Raw genomic sequence first — 15402 nt, 5'->3', positions numbered from 1 at the left:
TTAGGATTTGAAATAGCTTAACTGGAATTTCATCACCTCCACTAGCTTTGTTCACAGTGATACTTCCTAAGGCCCACTTGACTTCACATTCCAGGAGATAAGTGTATCACTCATTTATTCTCAGAACAAAGTCTACCTTTGACACCTCGTATTATGTCAAATTTCATCATATTGTGGGAAACAATCATTAAGATAGAAAAATAAAACAATTTCTAGACTTTCCAGTAGCCTTGAAAAAAAGAAGTCACAGCTAAGTCAGTATTTTGGAATCTGAAATGCTCTTTTACATAAGAATGAGATCCATAACGGGACAAGTCAGTCCACAAATGCTACCTGGGAAATATATAACATTCCCGAAGCCAAGGGCAAATGCTTCCAGGAAATCTAGTTGCTCTACTACAATATTTTTTTCTTTTTTCCCCTTCCCCATCAACATGGTATATAAGCCCAAATTTCTAACTACCCGTTTCAGTTATTCATTCTGAGCACTGCCATGAGTGAGTATGTATTTTTGTTTTCTTTTGCTAATGTGTTGCTTGTCAGTTTGATTTGAACATCTTCAGAACTAAACAGGAGAGGGTAGAGGACAGAGGTCCAATTTGCTTTGGGGTGAACTGGGGGAAAATCCTACTCAACATGAACACACAGAATCAAAAGTTCATACCTCCTTTTGTATGTCCTCAGTTCCCCTATTAGTGGTGGCACATGGCCAAGGTGTTTGGTGCCTCATATGAGGAAAAATTTAAATTATGGCAACCGTCTCCTCATCCAAGATTGAGGCATAATTTATCTAGGAGCAGACTCTTGTTAAGTGGGTTATCATTTGAATGGTAGCTTTTTTTTAATGTATGCAAGTAAAAGGCAGGCAGGCAGCCAAGTCCTGGGGGAAACTGGTGAAGCTTTATAAACGCCCTTCCAGGTTAGACCCCTTTGTATGTAGCACCATCTTTTTCAAGAATCTCAAGATCCCTGGGAGGAAAAATCCTTAAGCCCCATATGACCCAGGTAGATCAGAGTGGCTAGAGTGTAGTCCACTGGTGCGAAAAGATACTGAAACTGGGACTTAAACCCAGCCAAAACCTAGGTCAGAACTTGAACCCATAGTTTTTTTTAACTGAAATCACACACCTAGTTTAAAGACTTAATGAAGCTCTGGTTCTTGGTGTCTCATTGCAGAAAGAATTCGGTGACAGACAAAGTGACAGGTAGGAAGTGAATTTATTTACAGAGAAACACTCCACAGACAGAGGGTGGGCCATCTCAGAAGGTGAAAGTGGTCTATTTCATGTAAAATACATTCTTAGCAATCATTTAGTATTTTGAGGTCACATGTTTCCCCACTGATCTCCAAAATAAGATCAGAGACAGTCTTTCCATGCACTTTATTTTAAGGAATATTTCTCAACCATCCATATACCTGCTCCTCCTTTCTTTACCTCCTACCTAATGAGCAAAGAGAGAAGGAAGTGCCTTAACACCAAACCACGGATTAAGATTGAAAGCCCAAGAGTGCAGATTCTTCTGACTGTATCAGTTTAGTTTCTTTTCATTACAAATGTCAGACACCCAACTCAAATTAACTTCATTTAAAATTTAAATAATTTAAGAATCTATTTGCTTCTGTATCTGAAAAGTCTAAAAATAGAACTAGTTTTAGACATGATTTTCCCTGGGCATCTAAGTGATGCGTTCAGGCTTCTTTCCATCTTTAACTTTGCTTCCTTCCACGAGCTGGTCCTCTCTTCTAACCACAGACACTCTTCCTCCCTGTGACTGGGGGAGATGGCCACTGGCAGCCCTAAGCTCACAGCATCCTAGCACCTTTACAGTAAAGGAAAGAGTCTTTGCCTGCTTTCTCTAGCAGAAATGTCTCAATTTGCTATGTCAGTTTGGCTAACATACTGACAACCTCCAAGAAAGCAAAGGTCTAAAATACAGTGATTGACAGTTCTTCTATGACCCCATAGAATAAGAAAGGATGATTCCCCGAGAAAAGATAAATGCTGAGTAAACAAATAAGACCTATGTAGAACAGAGAGTAAGAAGGGGAGGCAGAACTCTTAGAAAGAAATTAAATATGTAATTTAAAACTGTCCCCCCTCCCTCCACACACACACAGAAATCACAAACTCTAGACTCAGATGGCTTAACTCTCTTGAATTCTACCAAGTATTCAAGGAAAAAGGAATACCAATCTTGCATAAACTCTTTCATGGGAGGAAGAAAAACCTACCATCTTGTTTTATGAGGCCAGCATAACTCTGATACCAAAACCTGAAATCAAACTTTAAAAAAAAGAAAATTATAGGCCAATATTTTTCATGAACACAGATTTAAAAATCCTCACAAGGTACTGGCCAATGGAATCCAAAAACACAGAACAAGGACAATATAACCGTGACCAAGTGGGGTTTTGTCTTAGGAATGCAAGTTAGGTCAACATGAGAAAATCAATCAATGTAATTTACCACATTGACACTATAAGAAAGGAAAAAAGCATAATATTCTCAATAAAAAGCAGAGCAGCATTTGACAAAATTCAATACTCATCCCTGATAAAAATCCTAGAAACTAGGAATCACAAATAATTGTCTCAGTCTGAAAAAAGGACATTGGCTAAAATCCGATAAGGATATGTTAAATGCTTTCCTCATAAGCTCAGGAATAAGACAAAGACATCTCTCATCTTTTCTATTCAACACTGTATTGGAAGTCCTAGACAGTGCAATGAAATACCTTAGCTACATTTTTAAAAAGAAGTTGTGGGTTTTCCATTAATGTGCTATTTCCCCTGTTATTTTTTTCTTTTTTATTAAACTTTTTATTTTCTATTGAAGTATCCAATTAATGGGCTTCCCAAGTGGTGCTAGTGGTAAGAACCCACCTGCCAATGCCACCCACCAATGCAGGAGACAGAGGGCAGGTAACTCACTCCAGTATTCTTGCCTGGAGAATCCCCATGGACAGAGGATTCTGGGAGGGCTACAGTCTATAGGGTTGCACAGAGTCAGACACAACTAAAGTGACATAGCACACATACATGGGCAATTAACAATGTTGTGATAGTTTCAGGTATATAACAAAGGGAATCAGCTACTCATATATGTGTATGCATTCTCCCCTGTTATTTTAAAGGCATACAATCTTGAATTTGTCAACTTATCCATCTCATCCATAAAACTGTGGGTTAAGGAAGCTATTTCACTAAAACAGTTTTCAAAGAAGTGAGATGAGACTGGGTTATTTTGGAAGCACATATGATCCTGTATGTTTATCCAGCAGGAGAAGAAAAAAATAATGCCTCCAAGAATAGACTGACTTTACTGAATCAGTGCGATTTGCTTGCAATTGTCCCTTTGTCACTAAGTACATTCACATCATTACCTTCTGTGACCAGGGACAAATGATGACTATTTCGACTCTCCTTCCATTTCATCTTCTCACTTTTTACAAGCTTCAGATATCTACTTGCAATGTAACAGTTCGTTATAAAATGCTGCCTTGTTTTTCACTATGTCTGCATTTTATAACCCGTTTATAGTTGTGTAGTATTTGTTGTGACTATAAAGTTTATGCTAGAGCATGTAAACAAAGAATTTTTTTTTAACAACAACATTAGTTATTTGGTAATTGGGAAGATGTTCTAAGTATTTTACATCCCAATATAGTTTGTTGCTTCCCACGTAGCTCAGTGGTAACGAATCCACCTGCCATGCAGGAGGCATGGAAGACACGGGTTCGATCCTTGGGTTGAGAAGATCCCCTAGAGAAGGGAATGGCAACATATTCCAGTGTTCTTGCCTGGCAAATCCCATGTACAGAGAGGCCTGGCCGGGCTACAGTCCATGGGGTCGCAAACCCCATGATAGTTTGTTATGTGTGCATGAACAATGGCCCAAATTATGATAGACAGGCAGACAGACAGACGGATAGACAGGCAGACTGATAGATAGACAGATAGATAAGAAAGACAAAAAGCATAGAGGCAGATGTGAACAGAGATAGAGACACGGATATCCTGGCCACAATGAGAGCACTGCTGCTAGACTGCCGAGACTGAACCTTGAGCAACACAGCAGATGCCCAGCATTCCCAGCACTAAGATGAATTTGCAGAGTCTCTCTGCACCACAGTCTTGCACATGCAAAAAGAACTCTCCTTTTTGCTGAGATTATATTGCGACTGGCCATTCTCATCTGCTTCAGTGCTATGGCACAGTCAGTACCCAGGGTACTTCTTCCTGTTGATTCAAGTTGAGAAGGTCCATGTTTCTTTTAAGAAGCAGTTCATCAACTGGGGTGCCCTCTTCTGAATCCTCACAGTGGTGAACTCTACCTGATCATTTCCATCCCTGGCCTGGTTAAAAAAGGGAACCTGTCCAAAATCATTGCCTGGTTGCCCAAACCCACGGTAGGCTCTGATGGCTACTCCACCTTTCCTTTGTGACAGCAAAGACACAGAGTAAGCTCTGCTGTCTCTGCAGATGGCGAGGAGGCTAATGCCCCTCACTTCTCTGAAACCTGCTAATAACTCCTCCATTTGCAATAACTCCACCCAGCTCCAGTAATGCTGCCTGCCCACTCCTAGCCCCCTACTGAAGTAAAAGGGCCTTGATAGAGATTATTTAGCTTCACATCTGTGGATCAACCCTACCCTCCTAGATGTAGCCACCTTTGGGCTTCAAGGAGATATTAGTTCTAGCTGGTTCCTACCCTACCTAAAGCCACAAAATGAACAAAGAGTGTGCCTGGGATTTTAAACTCCAAACTTTAGGCAGTGACTTCACTCTAAATAATCTCTTCTGTGTAAATAATTCTAGGGTAGGATGAAAGTGAAAGCCACTCAGTCTTATCCCCGACTCTATGCAAGCCGTGGGATTTCCCAGGCAAGAATACTTGAGTGGGCAGCCATTCCTTTCTCCAGGGGATCTCCCCAACCCAGGAATCAAACCCAGGTTCCCTGCATTGCAAGCAGATTCTTTACCATCTGAGCCATGTGGTGACTTGGAGAAGCCCACACACCAAAACTAGAAAGGAGGCCCCCACCCCATTCACCACAACTAGAGAAAATCCTGTGCATGGCAACGAAGACCCAGCAAAGCCATAAATATAAGTAAACTTTAATAAAAAGAATAATTTGTTATTCAGTTCAGTTCTGTCACTCAGTCATGTCCGACTCTGCAACTCCATGAATCACTGCATGCCAGGCCTCCCTGTCCATCACCAACTCCCAGAGTTCACTCAAACTCATGTCCATCGAGTTGGTGATGCCATCCAGCCATCTCATTCTCTGTCGTTCCCTTCTTCTCCTGCCTCCAATCCCTCCCAGCATCAGGGTCCTTTCCAATGAGTCAACTCTTTGCATGAGTTGGCCAAAGTATTGGAGTTTCAGCTTCAGCATCAGGCCTTCCAATGAACACCCAGGACTGATCTCCTTTAGGATGGACTGGTTGGATCTCCTTGCAGTCCAAGGGACTCTCAAGAGTCTTCTCCAACACCACAGTTCAAAAGCATCAATTCTTTGGTGCTCAGCTTTCTGCACAGTCCAACTCTCGCATCCATACATAACCACTGGAAAAACCATAGCCGTGACTAGATGGACCTTTGTTGGCAAAGTAATATCTCTGCTTTTCAATATGCTATCTAGGTTGGTCATATTTCCTTCAAAGTAGTAAGAGTCTTTAATTTCATGGCTGCAATCACCATCTGCAGTGATTTTGGAGCCCCCCAAAAATAAAGTCTGACATTGTTTCCACTGTTTCCCATCTATTTCCCATGAAGTGATGGGACCGGATGCCATGATCTTCATTTTCTGAATGTTGAGCTTTAGGCCAGTTTTTTCACTCTCCTCTTTCACTTTCATCAAGAGGCTTTTTAGTTCCTCTTCACTTTCTGCCATAAGGGTGATGTCATCTGCATATCTGAGGTTATTGATATTTCTCCTGGCAGTCTTGATTCCAGCTTGTGCTTCTTCCAGCCAAGCATTTCTCATGATGTACTGTGCATAGAAGTTAAATAAGCAGGGTGACAATATACAGCCTCGACATACTCCTTTTCCTATTTGGAACCAGTCTATTGTTCCATGTCCAGTTCTAACTGTTGCTTCCTGACCTGCATACAGATTTCTCAAGAGCAGGTCAGGTGGTCTGATATTCCCATCTCTTTCAGAATTTCCCACAGTTTATTGTGTTCCACAAAGTCAAAGGCTTTGGCATAGTCAATAATAGATGTTTTTTTGGAACTTTCTTGGTTTTTCCATGATCAGTAGTTTGAGCATTCTTTGGCATTGTCTTTCTTTGGGATTGGAATGAAAACTGACCTTTTCCAGTCCTGTGGCCACTGCTGGGTTTCCAAATGTGCTGGCATATTGAGTGCAGCACTTTCACAGCATCATCTTTCAGGATTTGTAATAGCTCAACTGGAATTCCATCACCTCCACTAGCTTTGTTCATAGTGATGCTTTCTAAGGCCCACTTGACTTCACATTCCAAGATGTCTGGCTCTAGGTGAGTGATCACACCATCATGATTATCTGGGTCATGAAGCTCTTTTTTGTACAGTTCTTCTGTGTATTCTTGCCACCTCTTCTTAATATCTTCTGCTTCTGTTAGGTCCATACCATTTCTGTCCTTTATTGAGCCCATCTTTGCATGAAATGTTCCCTTGGTATCTCTAATTTTCTTGAAGAGATCTCTAGTCTTTCCCATTCTGTTCTTTTCCTTTATTTCTTTGCACTGATCGCTGAGGAGGGCTTTCTTATCTCTCCTTGCTATTCTTTGGAACTCTGTATTCAGATGCTTATATCTTTCCTTTTCGCTTCTCTTCTTTTCACAGCTATTTGTAAGGCTTCCCCAGACAGCCATTTTTCTTTTTTGCATTTCTTTTCCATGGTGATAATCTTGATCCCTGTCTCCTGTGAAGTGTCACGAACCTCATTCCATAGTTCATCAGGCACTCTATCTATCAGATCTAGGCCCTTAAATCTATTTGTCACTTCCACTGTATAATCATAAGGGATTTGATTTAGGTCATACCTGAATGGTCTAGCAGTTTCCCTACTTTCTTCAATTTGAGTCTGAATTTGGCAATAAGGAGTTCATGATCTGAGCCACAGTCAGCTCCCGGTCTTGTTTTTGCTGACTGTATAAAGCTTCTCCATCTTTGGCTGCAAAGAATATAATCAATCTGATTTCAGTGTTGACCATCTGGTGATGTCCATGTGTAGAGTCTTCTCTTGTGTTGTTGGAAAAGGGTGTTTGCTATGACCAGTGCGTTCTCTTGGCAAAACTCTATTAGCCTTTGCCCTGCTTCATTCCGTATTCCAAGGCCAAATTTGCCTGTTACTGTAGGGAACAAGGTATAAAGAAGGTTGAGAAGTGCTTGCAAACGAGACTCTCAACCAGGGCTGAACATTCTTGCAAACGAGATGTCCTGCCCAGTGTAGGGAACTAGGTTTAAGGAAGGTTGAGAAGTGCTTGCAAACGAGACTCTCAACCAGGGCTGAACATTCTTGCAAACGAGATGTTCTGCCCAGTGCAGGGAACTAGGTTTAAGGAAGGTTGAGTAGTGCTTGCAAACGAGACTCTCAACCAGGGCTGAACATTCTTGCAAACGAGATGTTCAGCTAAGAATCCTGTTTGTTCCCATGGGAAAAGAACATTGCTTGCACACAAGGATGTTTCTCTGATTCCTCAAAAGGAACAGACCTTGGGACAAAACGGATTCTAAGTTGATAAGGAAGTTCCCCAAAACAAATCTTAGCTGCAGTAAATAAGTCAAGGTAAAGGTTATCTCGCCCTGCGCCTGCGCACTGTATAGTCTCTGAATCATAGTGCTTGGCAGCTTGCCCTGTAGGTTGTTGTGCAAGGGATATAAAATAAAGCAGCTGTAAGAAGCAAGTGTTAAAATATAAAGATTTAAACCACTCTGCAGTGTTGGTGTTTCATTCCGTCGCTGGCAGTTACTCCGGGTGTTTCTTGACTTCCTACTTTTGCATTCCAGTCCCCTATAATGGAAAGGACATCTTTTTTGGGTATGTGTTCTAAAAGGTCTTGTAGGTCTTCATAGAACCTTTCAAGTTCAGCTTCTTCAGCATTACTGGTTGGGGCATAGACTTGGATCACTGTGATATTGAATGGTTTGCCTTGGAGACGAACAGAGATCATTCTGTCGATTTTGAGACTGCATCCAAGTACTGTATTTCAGACTCTTTTGTTGACCATGTTGGCTAGTCATCTGAGTTAAATTCACCCATTCCAGTCCATTTTAGTTCGCTGATTCCTAGAATGTTGATGTTCACTCTTGCCATCTCCTGTTTGACCACTATCAATTTGCCTTGATTCATGGACCTGACATTCCAGGTTCCTACGCAATATTGCTCTTTACAGCATCGGACCTTGCTTCTATCACCAGTCCCATCCACAACTGGGTATTGTTTTTGCTTTGGCTTCATCCCTTCATTCTTTTTGGAGTTATTTATCCACTGATCTCCAGTAGCATATTGGGCACCTACCGACCTGAGGAGTTCCTCTTTTAGTGTCCTGTCATTGCCTTTTCATACTGTTCATTGGGTTCTCGAGGCAAGAAAACTGAAGTGGTTTGCCATTCCCTTCTCCAGTGGACCACATTCTGTCAGACCTCTCCACCATGACCCGCCCATCTTGGGTGGCCCCACACGACATGGCTTAGTTTCATTGAGTTAGACCAGGCTGTGGTCCATGTGATCAGATTAGCTAGTTTTCTGTGATTATGGTTTCAGTGTGTCTGCCCTCTGATGCCCTCTCGCAACACCTACCATCTTACTTGGGTTTCTCTTGCCTTGGACATGGAATAATTTGTTATTATTCCTTGAAAAAAATAAAATAGCACACATGCAAGGGGAAATAACTTCAAACAGAACAAAAGGAAGCTCCTCTCTATTCCAAGGCCTTGGCCAGTTCTGCAACACAACATTTCCTCCCTCTGGAGTTTCTTACTTACCTTTGCAGAGTTTCCGTGTATTTATATATGTATATGTGCTTTAATAGCAATATATCTAATTCTACTGTTGTACACAAATGGAGGAATATGACTTATCCTGTATTTGTTAATAATACATCCATCTTTTTAAGAACTGTGTAATATTTCCCCATTACTATATGGTTAGGTTGTTCCCCACCCAATTTTTTTCTCCTTATTAATAATGCTGCAAGAACATGCATGTGCATGTTTTCAGACCTGTATAAAACTGGATAAATTCCTAAAAGTGGAATACCTGAATGAGAAGCTGTGTGTATATTGAATTTTAGTGGATATTGCTAAAATGTCCTCCACAGGGTAATTTGTACAAATTTGTCTGTATTATATTATCCAACTTTAATCTTTTCAAATAATCTGATAGGTAGAAAATAACCTCTTTTGTGTTCTTTTCTTTGCTTGTTCCAATAAGTTTGGGGAAGATGCCCATGCCATGTGGCTGGCAGGATCTTAGTTCCTGATCAGGGACTAAGCCCAGGCCATGGTTGTGAAAACACCAAGTCCTCACCACTAGAATCCTAGGGAATTCACTCAATGTGCATTTTTTCCATTTATAAACGAGGTAGACCATATTTTGATATGTTTATAATCTATCTGCACTTTTTCCTGCAAACTACCTATTTATATTATTTGATAATTATTTTTTCTTTTTTTTATAAGCTTGCATTTTTCTTCTTTATTCTTGTCATAAATAACACCGGTCAACACCGAAATCAGATTGATTATATTCTCTGCAGCAAAAGATGGAGAAGCTCTATACAGTCAACAAAAACAAGATCAGGAGCTGACTGTGGCTCAGATCATGAACTCCTTGTTACCAAATTCAGACTGAAATTGAAGGAAACAGGGAAAACCGCATAGAGTGCCTGATGAACTATGGAATGAGGTTTGTGACATTGTACAGGAGACAGGGATCAAGACCATCCCCATGGAAAAGAAATTCAAAAAAGAAAAATGGCTGTCTGGGGAAGTCTTACAAATAGCTGTGAAAAGAAGAGAAGCAAAAAGCAAAGGAGAAAAGGAAAGATATAAGCATCTGAATGCAGAATTCCAAAGAATAGCAAGAAGAGATAAGAAAGCCTTCTTCAGCAATCAATGCAAAGAAATAGAAGAAAAGAACAGAATGGGAAAGACTAGAGATCTCTTCAAGAAAATTAGAGATACCAAGGGAACATATCATGCAAAGATGGTCTCGATAAAGGACAGAAATGGTATGGACCTAACAGAAGCAGAAGATATTAAGAAAAAGTGGCAAGAATACACAGAAGAACTGTACAAAAAGGATCTTCATGACCCGGATAATCATGATGGTGTGATCACTCATCTAGAGCCAGACATCCTGGAATGTGAAGTCAAGTGGGCCTTAGAAAGCATCAGTATGAACAAAGCTAGTGGAGGTGATGGAATTCCAGCAGAGCTATTTCAAATCCTGAAAGATGATGCTGTGAAAGTGCTGCACTCAATATGCCAGCACATTTGGGAAACTCAGCAGTGGCCACAGGACTACAAAAGGTCAGTTTTCATTCCAATCCCAAAGAAAGGCAATGCCAAGGAATGCTCAAACTACCGCACAATTGCACTCATCTCACACGCTAGTAAAGTAATGCTCAAAATTCTCCAAGCCAGGCTTCAGCAATACGTGATCCGTGAACTTCCTGATGTTCAAGCTGGTTTTAGAAAAGGCAGAGGAACCAGAGATCAAATTGCCAACATCCGCTGGATCATAGAAAAAGCAAGAGAGTTCCAGAAAAACATCTATTTCTGCTTTATTGACTATGCCAAAGCCTTTGACTGTGTGGATCACAATAAACTGTGGAAAATTCTGAAAAGAGATGGGAATACCAGACCACCTAAGTTGCCTCTTGAGAAATCTGTATGCAGGTCAGGAAGCAACAGTTACAACTGGACATGGAACAGACTGGTTCCAAATAGGAAAAGGAGTATGTCAAGGCTGTATATTGTCCCCCTTCTTATTTAACTTATATGCAGAGTACATCATGAGAAACGCTGGACTGGAAGAAACACAAGCTGGACTCAAGATTGCTGGGAGAAATATCAATAACCTCAGATATGCAGATGACATCACCCTTATGGCAGAAAGTGAAGAGGAGCTAAAAAGCCTCTTGATGAAAGTGAAAGAGGAGAGTGAAAAAGTTGGCTTAAAGCTCAACATTCAGAAAATGAAGATCATGGCATCCGGTCCCATCACTCCATGGGAAATAGATGGAGAAACAGTGGAAACAGTGTCAGACTTTATTTTGGGGGGCTCCAAAATCACAGCAGATGGTGACTGCAGTCATGAAAATAAAAGATGCTTTTAGAAAAGTTATGAGCAACCTAGATAGCATATTCAAAAGCAGAGACATTACTCTGCCGACTGAGGTCCGTCTAATCAAGGCTATGGTTTTTTCTGTGGTCATGTATGAATGTGAGAGTTGGACTGTGAAGAAGGCTGAGTGCCGAAGAATTAATGCTTTTGAACTGTGGTGTTGGAGAAGACTCTTGAGAGTCTCTTGGACTGCAAGGAGATCCAACCAGTCCATTTTGAAGGAGATCAACCATGGGATTTCTTTGGAAGGAATGATGCTAAAGCTGAAACCTTAATACTTTGGCCACCTCATGCGAAGAGTTTACTCATTGGAAAAGACTTTGACCCTGGGAGGGACAGAAGACAGGAGGAAAAGGGGATGACAGAGGAGGAGAAGGGGACGACAGAGGATGAGATGGCTGGATAGCATCACAGACTCGATGGACGTGAGTCTGAGTGAACTCCGGGAGTTGGTGATGGACAGGGAGGCCTGGCGTGCTGCGATTCATGGGGTCGCAAAGAGTCGGACACAACTGAGAGACTGAACTGAACTGAAGAAAATGAGTATTTTGCCTGACATGTTATATATATATACATACATATATATTTCATAGACAATCTTCCAATTGTCTTTTGAATTTGTTTAGAATATTTGTTGTTGTACAGAAAGCTTCTTTCTCTTTGATCTATAAGCATTTATCAGTCTTTTTCTTTCTGTTTGTTTTTGTATCCTAATTAGAAAATCAGGTTAAGGATGTGGTGGGTGTGGGGAGGAAGTATTGTTGTTGTTGAGCCACTAAGTTATGTCCAACTTTTTGTGTCTCCATGGACTGCAGTACACTAGGCTTCCCTGTCCTTCACTATCTCCCAGAGCTTTCTCAGACTCATGTCCATTGAGTTAGTGATGCCATCTAACCGTCTCATTGTCTGTCAACCCCTTCTCCTCCTGCCTTCAATCTTTCCCAGCATCAGGGTCTTTTCCAATGAGTTGGCTCTTCACATCAGGTGGCTTCACATTGGAGCCTCAGCTTCATCATCAGTCCTTTCAATGAATATTCAGGGTTGATTTCCTTTAGGATTGACTGGTTTGATCTCCTTGCTGTCCAATGGATCTCAAAAATCTTCTCCAGCATCGCAGTTGAAAAGCATCAATTCTTTGTTACTCAGTCTTCTCTGCGGTCCAACTCTCACATGTGTACATGACTATATTTTCCCCAAATGGAAATTCAGTTGTTTCAATACATCAATTAAAATATATTATATATTAAAATACATATAGTTATGTGAAACATATGTTATAAAATAAAATATTTTAATATTATATCATTGGTGGTGGTGGTGGTTTAGTTGCTAAGTCGTGTCCGACTCTTGTGACCCCGTGGACTGTAGCCTGCCAGCCTCCTCTGTCCATGGGGATTCTCTAGGCAAGAATACTGGAGTGGGTTGCCAGTTCCTTCTCCAGGGAATCTTCCTGACCCAGGAATCGAACCCAGGTCTCCTGAATTGCAGACAGATTCTTTACCAACTGAGCTATGAGGGAAGCTACTAAATAATATATTTTTCGGTAATTTGAAATGTTACCTTTAGCACCCATCAAATTCCCATATTATTAAAAAATCTATATGCAGACTGTGCTCTTGTCTAGAGGTAATATAGGGTAGGCAGACCTCCACGAGTTACAGATGTACCAAAACATTAGTCCCCTCAGTCCCTGGGGCACCTTAGTCAAGTCTGATGCAGCCCAAAGTCTGCTGGTCTGCAAGCAGCCTTGTTTTGATTTCCCATCATGCCATAAAAATACTTTTCAGTTTCTCTGTGAACCAGAACATAAGGAAGACTGGGAAGCATGGCCGTCTGCAGCAGAACAGGCTGCAGTGATCTCTGGATAAAATGCTTGTTGTTGCTTAGTCAGTAAGTCATGTCCAACTTTTTGTGACCCCCTAGGCTCTAGCCTACCAAGCTCCTCTGTCCATGGGATTCTCCAGGCAAGAATACTGGAGTGGGTTGCCATTTCTTCTCCAGAGGATATTCCTCACCCAGGAATCAAACCCGTGTCTCCTACATTGGCAGGTGAATTCTTCACTACTGAGCCACCCTGTCTAGGTTCAAATCCAGGCTCTGTTCTTACTGGTTGTGTGACCTTGGGTGAATTATTAATTTACCTTGTCTAGAAGATAATTAAAGCAATTTGGATTATTTGTGTGTGTGTGTGTGTGTGTGTGTGTGTGTGTGTGTGTGTGCGTGTGTGTGTGTTTGCATGTGCTCAGTCACTCAGTCGTGTCTGACTCCTTGCAACCCCAAGGACTGCAGTGGGCTAGGTTCCTCTGTCCATGGGATTTTGCTGGTAACTAGAGTCGCCTAAAGAAGAAAAAAATGCATTAATTCTAAGCTATACTTCTACTGACAGCAGGGCGGGAGGTCTGTCTTCCTTGGATCAGATACAAAGCACACGAAGCTGAGTGACAAGGTCAAGTTGATTAGCTGGCCAGGAGTCCTACCAAAACCCACTGCTAGGATGAGGCAGCCTCAACAATGAGAGGATAAGGGTGCCTCGTGGATGTAGAAGTGGAGGAGAGATGAAACAGGCCACAGAGAAGCAGCATCACTTTGTTAAAAGTTAAGGACTTTTCTGCCCCTTTTCTTTCCCCTATTTTAATATTAAAGAGCCTCAAAATAGCAACTATTAAATGGAGAATGCAATGAAGTAAGGAAAGGAAAAAGGTGAAAGCCGTTCCCTTTGTCATCCCTTCAGTCCTCTAAGCTTGGTGGTGGTGGTGGTTTAGTCACTGTTTGTGTCCAGCTCTTTGCAATCACATGAACTCTACCTCACCAGGCTCCTTTGTCCATGAGATTTCCCAGGCAAGAATATCGGAGTAGGTTCTATTTCCTTCTCCAGGGGATCTTCCCTGGAGATTGAACCCCCGTCTACCTGCATTGCAGGCAGATTCTTTACTGACAGAGCTATCAGGGAACCCCTCCTCTAAGCCTGATGTACACCTAAAGTGAGGAAGGAAAGATTTTAAACTGAATGGGATTTTGAGCTTTTGATATTTGACTATACTGTGATGTTAATTATTTAGTGAGACAGAAAAAGCTTGGGACCTGACTGAGATTTTATTCCAGGGGCTAGAAATATGTGTTATAACCCAAAGAACAAGGGAAAAAAATAAAGGTGCTTGCTGCTTCATTCTACTGAGTGCAGCTCATTTAATAAACCAATTAAATAAGAATAACTTGTCATATTAGGAAGAAATCCCAGTTAGGAAAACTTCTGAGACTTACTGGGAGAACAAAGTAACATAACTGTCAACTCTTTTGATATGAAAAGTGAGGCTAAACAAAGCCTCCTTGGCCAATTTCCAAACACTACAGCAACAAAAGAGTAGAGATTCATAGGAAAGTAATAATATGTACTCCACTATTGGGCATCTTCCTGAGTTTTTCCGTATACCACTAATTTTTTTTCTATCATTTAATCTCAGGACAGGGAGATTGTGACCTGTGAACTATAGAGTTCCCGTGTGAATAATTGTTTTTATTTTTTTTTAAAGCTGACCTTAAGTAGGAAGCTTGTAAAAAGGTTCAACTGTGGTCACATAAACAAGTTTCTGCCACCTTTGCAATAGGACACAAAGTTCATCCACAATAGGAGATAAATGAGTCAGAGATTAAACATAGTGGATGTTTTCAGATCAGCATGCCCTGGTAGGTAGATCCAGGAATATTTAAGGCATGTCCTGAATTTATCATACAAACAATCTTTCTGAACACATGGTGGACAGCTACGAAGCTTAAAAACACAGAAAGAACATGGGTAGGGCCTACTTCTAAAGCAGAAAATAAAGTGATAGCCCTAAAAATTATAACCTGGTCACCTTAACTTCGATACCTGAATAGACCAAATTAATCAATCATTCCATTTATAAAATACTAAAAGATCACAAGATACCAGATAATCGTAAGCAGGACTTTGGAAAGGATAAATCAGTTTGACCTATGTAATATCATTCCATGACAGAATGCCAGGCATTATTGCTAGAAAGGGAAGAAAAAAAAGACTTTAATCCTGGTGTTAAAGGA

Source organism: Ovis aries, chromosome 12 (genome assembly GCF_016772045.2).
Source record: "Ovis aries strain OAR_USU_Benz2616 breed Rambouillet chromosome 12, ARS-UI_Ramb_v3.0, whole genome shotgun sequence".
NCBI lineage: Eukaryota > Metazoa > Chordata > Mammalia > Artiodactyla > Bovidae > Ovis > Ovis aries.
This window is presented reverse-complemented; position numbering follows the sequence as displayed.